Raw genomic sequence first — 13,859 nt, forward strand, 5'->3', positions numbered from 1 at the left:
ATGGTACATGTGCAGTTTTGTTTCATAGGTATATCGTGTGATACTGAGGGTTTTCTGTTCTTGGATTAATTTGCTTAGGATGACAGCCTCCAGCTGCATCTATGTTGCTGCAAAGGACATGATTTTGTTCTTTTTATGGCTGGTAATATTCCATGTTACATATGTACCACATTTTCTTTATCCAATCCACCCTTGACGGGCATCTAGGTTGATTCCCTGTCTTTGTAATTGTAATTAGTGCTGTGATGAACATATGAGTGTATGTGTCTTTTGTGTAGAATGATTTATTTTCCTTTAGGTATATATCTAGTAATGGGATTGCTGTGTTTAAGGTAGTTCAGTTTTAAATTCTTTGAGAAAACTCCAAACTGCTCTCCATGGTGTCTGAACTAATAATTTACATTCCTATCAACAGCATATAAGTGTTCCCTTTCCTCCACGGCTTTGCCAGCATCTGTGATTTTTGACTTTTTAATAATAGCCATTCTGACTGCTGTGGGAAGGTATCTCACTGTGGTTTTGATTTGCATTTCTCTGAATGATTAGTGATGCTGAGTATTTTCATGTTTGTTGACCATTTGTATGTCTTCTTTTGAAAAGTTTGCATCTTTTACCCACTTTGTAATGGGGTTATTTGGTTTTTGCTTATTAAATTGTTTAACTTCTTTATAGATTCTTATTCTTAGACCTTTGTTGGATGCATACTTCATGAATATGTTCTCCCATTCTGTAAGTTGTCTGTTTAGTCTGTTGATAGTTTCTTTTGTTGTGCAGAAGCTCTTTAGTTTATATGTCGCACCTGTCAATTTTTGGTTTTGTTGCAATTGCTTTTGAGGATTTAATCATAAATTATTTCCCAAGATCGATGTCCAGAAGAGTATTCCCCAGGTTTTCTTCTAGGATTCCTATAGTTTAAGAATGTAAGGTCTCACATGTAAACCTGTAACCCATCTTGAGTTAATTCTGTAAGTGGTGTAAGGAAAGGGTCCAGTTTGATTATTCTCCATAAGGATAACCCAGCTATCACATCACCATTTTCTAAACAGTGAGTCCTTTCCATATTTCTTATTTTTGTCAACTTTGTTGAAGATCTGATGGCTGAAGGTGTGTGGCTTTACTTCTGGGTTCTTCATTCTGTAGCATTGGTCTATGTGTTTGTTTTTGTACCAGCACCATGCTATTTTTGGTTACTGCAGCCTTATAGTATAATTTGAAATCAAGTAATGTGATGCTTCTTGATTTGTTCCTTTTATTTAGGATGGCTTTGGCTATTCAACCTCTTTTTTGGTTCCATACACACATTTTGTTTTAACATAATCTTAATTATAGATTTTAAAATGTTTTATTCAACTGTGCTGGTCTTTTTCTTCCATTAATATGTTGATCATTTCTAAACTTTTCTTAATATGTGGCAATGGTTCAACAAAATAAAGAGGTTCTGTTCTTATGAATATCATATATTTATAGGATATCTTAATTCAACTTTTTAAATGAGCATTATTCAAGCTTATAATTTTGACACAAAAAGTTGATAATGCTGAGTGAAAAAGAAAAATAGGACTAACTCATGTCCTTCTTTGTTGTTAATGTTTATTTTGTTCTGTTTTGTTTTAAGGTACTCTGGTACACTAAGAAAGGATGAAATGCTTGTAGAAGGCAAGCATTTAAAATACATGCTTTCCATAGTCCCTTCATAAGAAGTAGAGTCCATCATGGTGTCTCTAATGTAAAAGATGAATATTCCAGAAGAGATAAAACCATGGTTCTCATACAAATATAAAATTAATGCATGTCAAAGATTATATTTAACTCACTAGTAAATGAGGAAACAAGTAAGATGTTACAACTCCCTCAGAAAAGAATTTAAAGTGTTTCCACATATAAGTAATCAGGAATTCTGAAATAAATTTTCAAATAGGTACAAAATTGATCACTATATATAAGACAATATAATAATCAATGGCATTCCACCTAACATATTTCATTTGTATTTCTGTGGGCAAAAATCACACGCATTATTATCAATTTTCTGACAATCGCTCTCCAAGGAAACAACAAGCAAACGTGCTGAGAAAGGTGCACTAGATAGAATGCCTAATAGTCTTGTTTGCCCATTTCAAGATCTTTCACAATTTTTACCTAGACTAAAATGTTTTCTTAAAAGTCTTCTTGGTGGGGTGTGGTGGCTCATGCCTGTAATCCTAGCACCCTGGGAGGCTGAGGCTGGCAGATCATGATCATCCTAGCTAACATGGTGAAACCTCGTCTCTGCTAAAAATACAAAAATTAGCCAGGCATGGTGGCACGTGCCTGTAGTCCCAGCTACTTGGGAGGCTGAGGCAGGAGAATCGCTTGAGCCCAGGAGGCGGAGGTTGCAGTGAGCCGAGATCACGCCATTGCACTCCAGCCTGGGTGACAGAGCAAGGCTCAGCCTCAAAACAAAACAAAACAAAAAAGTCTTCTTAAACTCCTTAAACATCTGTCCTAATCAGAACTGAAATAGTTTTAGTTTTTCAACACTATTAGTTGGGGTGAATAGCACTTTCTGGCTCACACAGAGTTTATGCATTATGTTGGAAGAAAGGTAACTTCTTACATGTAAGAAAGAGGATAGAATTTAGGAAGTTTCCACTAGGAGTAAAAACAAAGGTTTGTAGGGGAAAAGGCAATCAGTGCTTATGGGAAACTTAATGTCATAATGTTGGGCATGTGTCGGCAGAGAGCATGACTATGAAGGATAGCACCAGCCCACACAGAGCAGCAGACCCAACAGAGAACCAATGATGGAGCCGCTGTTGTAGCCAGAGATGCAATGGTATGGATTCCAAGTCCCATGGGCTAAGAATGAGCCCTATCCCTGGTTTCCCAGATCTATGTAAGCTCAGAGTTTTCAAATGGAGGAATAGATCCTAAATATGCCTGATGGCAGATTTCTGGTCTAACCTCGTAACTCAAGACTCTGTGCTGAATATAATCTGACTTATAAAAGTAATGTGACATTTGTAGAAAAGAAATATAGTATAGTAAGTCCATTCCCACCATACTAGTTTAGCATTTGGTTAATGGCATTACAAAAAAAGATTATCTATTCTTCATTTATTTATATTTCCAAGGCCAATAAAGCACAGAATTTTTTACTTTGGGAAAATAAAGATCAGAAATAAAATAGTAAAACACATTGCAGAGTATGTTTTATAAAACTGTTTCCTAAAACCCTTGAAATTTTTAGATTTTGCTAGTTAATTCAAAATCAGAGATTAGTAATCTGTTGCGATATCCAACTATGTTTGTGAATGAATGAGGTGTGCATACCAGTGTGAAATTTTTATCAGTTATAGCTTCACTGGAAGAGGTTTTACCTCTAGAGGAGCCAACATATTCCTTTTATGGATATTTCAGAAAATAAAGTCAGTTATCAGATTAATATAAACCCCCTTAATAGATCATAACATCACTCACATCTATTAAAGCACTCAATTGTTGATCCATGCATCCATTCAATAGATATTTATGTAGTGACTTTTCGTTGGCAGACAGTGTTGTGAGAGCACAGCAATAGCAAAATCTCCACTCCCACAGAGCTTTTATTTCAATGAGAAGGAATAAAAGGGAAATAAATAATATGGAGAAAACCTACAAATGCAAAGGATATACAAGTTCCAAGCAGTGGAGAATGAAATTTATTGATGTCATCAGGAAAGGACTTAATGAAAAGATAACACCTGAGCAAAATTCTAAAATTGTGGAAGCACAATACTACATGCAGAATGCTAGGCAGAGATTTGCTGCAGAGGAATTAAAAAAAGAAAACCACACCACCAACAAAACAACATTTACCCTGAGGAAGGAACACTGAGTATATCTGGAATGTTTAGGAACGGCAAAGAAATAAGTATGGTTGAAGCCTGCTGAGAAGAGACAGCAGTAGTGACACATTGTATGAGTTATTGTACAGACTCTAAATGGAATGGAAAACCATCTCGTGCAACATATGATGGTAATGGTATAATTCCAAGATTGCCAGACATTTAAACAAGCATAATGCCCATTTACTGCACTTAAATTTGGTAGTTATAAAATATCAACTGGCAGTATAACATTTGCAAATTATTAAATAGCACTGTGTGTTCAGTTGCTGTAGCTAAGATCTAAGTATCAGTAGTTAAAACAAAGAAATGTTTATTTTTTCTCTTGCATAAAAGTCTAGACATAAGCAAACTAGGGCTGCAAGACAGTTCCATAGTATCAGGATCCAAGTCCCTTCTGACTTCTTCTCTACAATCTCCAGTATATTGCCCTGTCAACATGGTCCAGAATGAATTATGACCAGATCACTACTCTAGTGAGTGGAAAAGATAAAAGGGAAATGGAGGGTTATGCCTTTCCTATAAGAGTGCAACCAGGCAGTTGTACACCTCATTTTTCCTATCCCCATTGAAGATTACTTCAGCTAATGCTACTGAAAGCAAAGCAGGAACATGTAGTTTCTATTCTGGTTGGCCACGTGCCAAGTTAAAATTAGGGGTTTTATTATTAGGCTGGTGCAAAAGGAACTAAGGTTTTTGCCATTAAAAGTAATTAATGCCATTAAAAGTAATGGCAAAAACCGCAATTCTTTTTGCACCAATCTGTTACTAGAGAAAAAGCAGGTAATGGATGTTTGACAATTAGTATTGTCTAGTTTAAGCAGATTCAAATAACCATTTTAATTTAAAATGTATTAAACATCTTTAAAAACAGTGTGAAACCAAAGAAAGAATATCTGACAAAGGGCCAAGAGATGTTGGTCCTTTTCCAGATCTACCAAGAACTAGCTGTGCAACCTTGAAGCAGTCACTCAACTCCTCTTAAATTTGGTATGCCATCTGTAGTACTGAACTAAAAATACTCAGCTGCACCTAAGCAAAAGATTCTCCCTAAAACTTTAGAAAAGTCACTTTTATCAAACATATACTAGTTCTAAAATATTGAGGCCTATATAATGTTATAAAAACTCAACAGCAGAAATATCTGGCATCCAGCCCAAGGCATACCAGATGTGTCTCTTAAAAGCCAAAAGCAATTGTCTTTATCTTTGAAAATTAAGAGAAAAAAATCCAAAACTCAAAGTGAATATAATTTTTTCTACCTCTGTCCAGATGGAACTTTGCAATTGCCTCACTGATGGGGTACAATGACCCAGCTGAATGCACCACAGGATAACTGGCTGACATTCCTGACATCACAGCTGATAAGGCCAGCCAGATAATCTTCCAGCATGGATATAAGAAATAAGCAATTTGTTTTTGTACAGTTAACGTGGTTGCCACAGTATTTATTCATGGAAAGCTATTAGTTGCGAATGTGCCAGATAACTCTAAGAAGTGCTTTACTTGGGTTCACAAATCACAGAAGATGCTGAGATGTTGTCTTATGTGGGATCTTGTCAGAGATTTTGTTTTCTTCATTGAACACATTTCCTCATAGCCCATTTGTGGTTCTGCTCTCTTTGCAATCCGCTTTCCAATGCCAGAAAAACATTCATTCACGGGGCCAAAGCCAGTCATGGCAAAAACCAGGTCCTTTGCTCCTCTTTCAGTGAATGTTGTGAAGTCTCCCTCCATAAACAGAGAAAGGAAATTTGTCAGTCTTCATCTTGTGGCCAGAGTCAGAGTTCCCAGGAAAACCATTTAGTCTGAAGAAAATAGTATCCAGCCATAAAACAAAAAGAAATATTTTAGTGTCTACTAACATTGTAACCTAATACATATTTAAGAGAAAATAATAAAAAAGAAGGGCCTCACAAACACAAAAAACAAAAACATAGAATAACATCTCTTCATTTAGGTACTAACACTGTAGTCTATCAGAAACAATTACAGTGACTTAATGCTACACCTTTTTATTTTGATAACTTTTGTTGAGTGAGAAACATGATTAAAGTAAATGATTAAACACATGCTGCTTTACATAAATCAAATGTTCTGTGGGAATCAGAAAATCAGTGATTTTCTTTAATGGGTTAATTTGGTGTTCTGTTTAGAAACCAAAAACCAGATATGATGACAGAGCACAAGAAGATAAATGTTCATACCTGCAATAGCAACAACAACCTCCACAGTTAACTTGACAGAATGAATTTCTGTGGATACATTTAATAATTGAGGTGCTCAGTAAGTTCAATTTATTCATTCTGGTCTACTTCACACAATGGGGATTGAGTCACTGGAATAAAATTCTGATGCTTCCAATCTCTGTCTTTTGTTTACGTTTTTTTTTCTTAAGTCAGGCATTTGGTAATATGGGCTGATAAAATGGAAGACAAAAGATCAGTGCACAGCAAAATCGTTCAGGACCTAAAATTACTCATCCTCTCTATAGCTAATTTTGTTATGAATACTTTTGTAAAGTGAAGAATAGTTACCCTTTTGTTAAAAATAAATCTTCAAAAACTACTTTTGGCATCTGAACTACAAAAACAGTTGTGTTTAGTAAAAAGATCATTTACTTTAGAGTCATAAAATTAGGACTTGTATCATGGCTCCACCATTTTAATGATTCAGTGATTCAAGGAATATGTACATATATAATATAAACTAACTGTTATGCTGTAGGCAGTAAACAAATATTAGTTTATATGCTAACTTAAGCATGAGATGTAACATAAAAGTCTTTATGGTACACTGGGTTAAGAGCATTAAATCTTGTGCCAGATTGCTTGGGTTTTAATCCTGGCACTTTTGATTTTATGTCTTCTGTACCTCAGTTTCCTCATCTGTAAAACTGGGATAGTGTATTAGTCCATTCTTACACTACTATGCAGAAATGCTCAAAACTGGGTAATTTATAAAGAAAAAGAGCTTTAATGGACTCGCAGTTCCATATGGCTGGGGAGGCCTCACAATCATGGCAGAAGGTGAAGGAGGAGCAAAAGGCATGTCTTACATGGCAACAGGCAGGAGAGCATGTGCAGGAGAACTGCCCTTTATAAAACCATCAGATCTCATGAGACTTATGCAGTATCGTGAGAGCAGCATGGAAAAATCCCGCCCACATGATTCAATTCCCTCCCATCCGGTCCCTCCCACAACAATATGTGGGGATTATCGGAGCTACAATTCAAGATGAGATTTGGATGGGGACACACCCAAACCAAATCAGATGGCAATAGTATATACCACCTAAAGTTATTATGAGAATAAACAGAATTTATTTATTTGTAGTGGGGAGAGAGGGCCAAGGAGATAAGCCAAGAAGGAAGCTACATGGAGTACCAGCCTTCATCGCACACATTTGGGCCATGCAGAGTAGATGACACTTGAGCCTCCTGGCTGGTCATGGACCAATGCAATACAAAGCAGAGCTCAGCCCCAGAGGAAAGAGCTTGAGGATGAGATCACCAGCAGGGGTCAGAAAGAAGATGAGACAGAATATCTCAAGGGCTAACCATACCTGAGGGACCAGCTTGGGTCTGAGTGCCTGAGCCGTGGGGCCTGTTGAGGCCACCAGCCACACACCCTGTATCCTTAGGCAACAGTTTATACCTGTGGTAATAACAAATAGGAAAAGTGATGCCATAGCAGGCAGTCATATAAGAAGACAGATGTCTGTTTCCTCTTCCTCTTTCCACCCCAATACAATAAGCATAAGTGCTGGGAAGGAACTTGGTGAATAAGTTTATATCTCACCCTTGCAGAGCTCACTAGTTGATAAGGCAAACATTCAAACGAAGAAATATTGAACAATTAACGACTTTATAAAGGTATTGTTTGTGTTGGGTCCTGAAGGATGAGTATGAATTCTCCAAGCAGGCAAGGGAGAGAAAAAAAAATTTAAAGTAAAATCTGATGCAAATATCATGAAGAAATTCTCAGAGGCATAAAAGTGCATGACATGTTCCCCCCAAAAAATCACTCAATTAGAATTATGGGCACAGGAAACAGGAAGATGACAAAGAAGTTAAGGAGGAGGCAAGAAAGAGGTAAAGAGGTGCTCCAGGATGGAAGGTGGAAAGAGTTTCATGCCGAGTATTGAAAGGCATTCCCTTTATACCCAGATAAAGGTTAGAAATTTATTCTGTAGGAAATTAGGAACCATTGAATAGCAACAACAAAAAAATGGAGACTTTTGGGTCTCATGTGTCATAAATTATCTTCCTGACTTTTTAAAACAAACTGGTGGCGAATGATTTCAAGAAGAATATTTGATATAAGAAATCTTAGGAAAAGAAATAAACACCATTACAGGGTTGCAAGGAAACTTATATATATGCATTTTACTAGACCAGAAATCTCCTCAGACATTAGAAAACCATCACAAACCATTAATTTCATGGTTGCCTATGATTTATTTGCTCCATACATACCTACACACATACCTACATACATACATACCTAAATGGACTGGCCACACAAATACCCCCAAAATATGTGATGCTGATAAATACATAGTAGCATTTGCTAGAGATTCAACTCCATATTGACCCCACTTTAGCTCTCTATTTGACCCTTTCTTTTTTTCCAATTGGGAGAAAAGAAAAATAAGGCAAAAGAGCCACAGTTTTTGGCAAAGCAGATTTAAAATAAGGTCTGCCAAGTTCAAAATTGAAAATGCAGCAGCTGTTTGCACAAAACATGGGCCAAAAAATTCCTGCATGACTGACAATATGCCTTTGCTTCCGGCCTCACAATCCTTGATCAGGGTATTCATTTCAGCAGCTGTCAGCTAAATCTAGAAGGAAGGTTTCTTCTTACTATAGGGGAGAAGATACCCAAAAGGAAAGAATTAAGGGTGCGTACTCTATAATGGGAGTGCTTCTAAGGAGAAAATCTGTGCTTCCAATGGGGGGGAAATGTGCATGGGAATAGAAAAGTGACGTTTCTCACAATGTGGGTAGATTCAACACAATGCGTGTCCTAAATATTTGGAGAAGTGTCTTACTTCTGTTGCAGAGGAGAGCGCCAGAGGCCCAGACAGGGTGCACAGGACTAGAAGATACTAACTGCTTCTGGAGAAGGCACCTATGTCTGTCATGGCAACAGTGGAAGTGGCAGGAACAAACACTGAGAAAGTGTCTAAGGCAGCACCATCTCTCACATCAGCTCAGCAGCTGTGATGGGAGCAGTCCAAAGGCATTTCTGGAACCAGTTCAATAAGGGCAATGGCCACTGCCTGGCAAGTGCACAGCCAGCAGATGGAGAAAACTGCCTAAGGCTCAAAATATAAAGGAATTCCATGGTGATAATTGCAGTTAAGAGCACCCAAGGACACAGCAATGATTTAGAGAACAAAAACTTGGGGGGACAGGAAAGCAAATAAACAGCCCTTTTTACCTTCCTCATTCAACTGTAAAACAAATAGGAAGAAAGGAAAGTTGGACATATGGATATAAAATGATCACACTACTGATAAAGCTTATTGCAGAATATAGCTCAAGATCTGTAGTTAAAGTGGCTTGTTTAGGCTTTATCCTAAACCAGACATTGGCATATCTGGATAACCACAAGCCTTGTCTATTGAGGCAGGCTTGGTGAAAGGAACACCTGAATTGTATGTGCTGTGGACAAATTATATCTGGGAAGTGATAAGGAGCTGAAATTGACACATTAGGACTTCCATGTTCCAAATAAAATTATTCACTCTCCCACCCATGGGTAGGAATAAAAAGAGAAAGGATAGAGGTTCTCTCCCCAACCCACTGTAATTTTTTCTAGAGAGTGAAGTAGTAATTCTCTCCCCTTCATGGAAACATGAGGGGCATGAAGGGGGAATACTATTACATTAACTATAAGAATAATAGCAACTATTATTTATGAAATGTTGGTTGTTTTCCAGCATTGTGCTTTGTGTGCATTATCTTATTTAACCCTCACTACAACCTTATAGGTAGGTACTGTTTTTAAACCTCACTTTAACAGATGAGCAGATGGAATCTGGGGATTAGATATCTTGACCAAGATTACAGTTATTAAGAGACAAAGTCTGGATTCTGTGCTTCAAATCCCTGGATACTTTTGTCTCCTAGAAGTGAGAACTGTGAGCTCCTTAGTGTTCCACCCGGAAGACAAAGAGACTGGGTAAGGATAGAAATGGGTTCAAGTTCTATATATTATTGGGGGATATGAGGGCAGAAGAACTAACAAAAAATTCTTGGGTTGGTTATAACTTACTCCCTCCAGATGCTGAGTCCCCTGTTAGATAAATTCTTCAAAGCAAAAATGTATTTTTTTCATAGAAGCTTAGGGTTACTTAATTATGTCACATACATAGAAAACATAGCTCCATATTCTAAGTGTATACAGAGAAAAAGCTTATAGATATGAATGTGGGTGTTGGCCAACTTATCTAAGCCTTGAGTCACCATCTTTTTACCTGTATCTATATCCTTTAAAGATTGCTGGTGAGAGACAGTAGTCCATTTCTACAATAAAAGAATATTATTTTGCAAGTATAGAGCAAGATTATGCCAAATGGAAGTACTTACAGTCCAAGACACTTACATTGTCATCAACTTATGAAAAGCAACCCAAATTCTATAGACAATTGGGTGATTTATAGTAAAGGTCTTTTAATTATTACCATGTGGTGGTAAAAAGAGCAAAAATAAGATAAAACACCTATCTTCATATGTGATTTGAATAGTTAAATGAGAAACAGAAAACACTGGGATATTTTCATCTCTGTAAATTTGTTACTAAGTGGCCTTTATATGCTTTTTGAAACCCTAATCTTTTCCCCATCTGGATCATAATATAATACATATAATATTCCACTAAATAAACACAAAGATGTTTATAGTACTATTTGCATCACCTCTTTTGGCAGATTAGGACAATATTATATAAAAATACCACCTCAAGGGAAGATTAAATTTTGACGGAGGTGTCAATAACTCACATTTGGTCTTTGGCGTCCCTAATTATCATCCTTGCTTTCTCTGCTCTTCCCTTCCTGTCGTTCCTACCTTTCTCCAGGTATACAGAGCTCCTGCCTCTCCAGATTTCTCCTACCATGAAGATAAATGATCTGGTTAATAAATTAATGCATGTCTCTACAGATTTCTGTTTTAAGATTAGTCTACAGCATGACTGCAGAGCTAAAACAAGGCAATAGATATATGGAATCTCAAACACAAATAAAGGAAATTTAGAGGAAGAAAAATCTTACTGGTTTCCTTTAAATTACACCACCTACATGACACCATTTGCCCCACCTCTGAATGTTAAGGCTGATTCATAGAATTATCAGCTATAAAAAGATATTTAAAGTTTGTAAGTTCAGGAATAAACAGAATAATAGAGTCCAGTGGTTCTGAGAAGGCCTCTCTGCTATCCCAATAGCTCTTATGCACAGAGAATTGCTAACTAAAATCCCAAAATTAGAAAGTGTCATTTTGTTGTCATCTTTTGAAAATGTACATACTCCCAAGCTAGACAACATTCTCAGCTTAATAATGCATCCAGCCAATATTTTCTAAGATACTTCTATGCGCCTGGCTGTGTGCTAGGTACTAAGGATACAAAGATATTTATGTAACGAGCTCAGTAATTAGGTGGAAACCCAGACATGTAAACAAATAACTAAAAGGCAATATAATAAGTTCTATAACAGAAGAACCGACACAGAGATGAGAGGAACTGAGTCACCTGGAAAAAAACTCTTAAAAGACTTCCTATAAAACACAACCTTTTAACTGGTTCCAAAATGAGTGCAGTTTTTGATCAAAGAAGTCAGCAAGCATGAAGCTGCAGAGACTTGAAAGGACTCTACAAGAAAGGAAAGAATCAGATGTGTGCATAAAATAATCTGTTTACACCTTTTTGGGGTCCTGGAGAATAAAGTAACTCTTTCTAAACTCAAAGAACATTCATACATCTCCTCTTGATTATAGCTAAAGACATAAATATGCACTAATAAACCAATGTGCTAAAAATATGCACTCTTTTTACTAAGAAAACATGTACCAACAGAGATATGGGTAAATGTAGAAACTACTATATATGTCAGTAGGCATCAAGATAGAAAACAAAATTTTTAAATTGTGGTTTTATTATGTTTTACCTATGTGAACTCAGCTGTCTATTGTCTATTTACTTAACATTATTAAGTGCCTACCAATTGCCATGTGCTTTTCAAGACACTGGGGATTTATTAGAGAAGAAGCCAAAGTAACCGAACTTCACAGAGCTTACGTTCCTAAAGAAGATGGAAAATAAACAAGAAACAAATATGTAATATATTCCAGGTGTGGCTAAGTTGAAGCATCTTGCAAGCAACTCAAGGAAAAGAAAACCCACGTGAAATACAGGGAAAATAAAAAAAGTTTAGATTTGAGGCATTAGAGACTGGCTGAAGCTGCTAGAACTTAAGGTGCCAAGATCGCAGAGACTCTGAAACCACCGAGAGGTGGGCAGATATCGTGTTGGCCATTTTTTCTTGTGGGGCAATTCTTGGAATGCTGAAAACTAAGTCAGGGAGTTTCCACACCCTTATGTGTCTATAGGAGTCACCTGGTCCTCTGAATGTCAGGGTCTGGGGAACAGGCACGAGGAAATTATGCTGATACTCTGGCTACTGCTATTACTGTCCTTTGTCCTTTGTCACTTACCCAGGCATCTCATGACTTCTGTTAAGCAGCAGAGAAGCCAACAGAGGCGTCTCCTGTCTCTCCTTCAAGGGCAGAGGGTGTTTTGTGTCTCTTTCACCTTGCTGCAAAGGATGTTCACCTCTGGTCTGAGGGTGATAGTGTTTGTTGCCCTTTCCACAGAAGCTTGTCTTTTACTCTGTAGAGAAGTAGGGGAGAAGGTTCTTGGTAAGGCTTTCTGCTTTTTCCTTTTCCTCTTCCACAACATCTTTTGTTCCCCACTCCTGTGCCTGCATCAAGATGAAGGCTTTCTCAGGACTCCCACCATGCTCTTAATCTCCCTTGTAAGTACCTGGTGAGCTCTGTGGTGATCATGCACATACCTGCAATTTCCCCTTCTGACTGCAGCTCCCAGGGATTCTATGCACTCATGCTAAAACAAAGTCAGCTTTTAGCAATTTGTCAAAAATTGTAGTTGCATTCTTCTGAACACATTTTATGGGGTCCAGCATCTGCTGCAAAAAAGCAAATGCTCATAGTCTGTGTCTTCTTTCAGGTGAATATCTTTCTTTAGATTTTGGGTTAGTTGGCTGCCCCAAAACCTCAGCTCTCTGATGAATCCAAGAACAACTATGAATTTGCAGATGATCTATTTTCTATATTATAAGGGTACAAAGGATGCCCTGACCAGCCTTTTACATCCTAAGCAAAAGCCAGAAGATGACTCTCCTTTTTTTAACCGCTAGTACAGTTCATCCGTATGTTGGCAAAGAAATAGTCACTTATTCCCACCCCTTTTATAAAAGCTTATGCTTTTCTTGAATTTTACATATTTAAATGTTTTCACCAAAAAAAGACAAGTATGTGAAGTGATAGATATGCTAATTATCTATGACTAATGAGTTAATCATTTCATGTTGTATACATATATCATAACATCACTGTTTACCACTAAAATATGTATAATTACAATTTTTCAATTTACAATAAAATTTTAAAATAAAAAATATCTAATAACAAAATTCTTTGTGAGAAATAACCTAATACTTATCAAAATGTTGAGCAAATGCTTGTGGATTTACTCTGTCTAAATACTTCGGTCCATAAATAAGCACATATAGCTTTTTTATGTCATATACAAACAGATGGTACAGAAATGTCAGTCCTCTTATCATAAACTAGTAGAGTGACAGGCAAATTAATGAAACACATGTCCTTTTTTCTGATATTTAATGTACCAACATATGATAAAAGACTTTAAATTATGCTTTATAAAATCTTGTTTTCAATGGAAAAT

At 36.8% G+C, this 13,859-nt stretch overlaps 1 protein-coding gene across 2 annotated transcripts in view; it reads right to left on the minus strand.

Moving 5' to 3' along the window:
- The window catches only part of LOC129397422 (ATP synthase subunit a-like), a 903,826-nt gene that overhangs the window by 473,756 nt on the left and 416,211 nt on the right, over window positions 1–13,859 (minus strand). The window contains exons 10-12 of one of the 2 annotated variants that reach the window (XR_010111616.1): window positions 12,587–12,761; window positions 7,432–7,523; window positions 3,652–5,674 (exon numbers count right to left, since the gene is read on the minus strand). The exons of the other annotated variant lie outside the window; for it this stretch is intronic. The gene's annotated coding sequence lies outside the window, so the exon portion shown is untranslated. Of the gene's footprint in view, window positions 1–3,651; window positions 5,675–7,431; window positions 7,524–12,586; window positions 12,762–13,859 lie in introns of those variants that run through there. 2 annotated transcript variants of the gene reach the window in all.

This window comes from Pan paniscus, chromosome 2 (assembly GCF_029289425.2).
Source record: "Pan paniscus chromosome 2, NHGRI_mPanPan1-v2.0_pri, whole genome shotgun sequence".
NCBI lineage: Eukaryota > Metazoa > Chordata > Mammalia > Primates > Hominidae > Pan > Pan paniscus.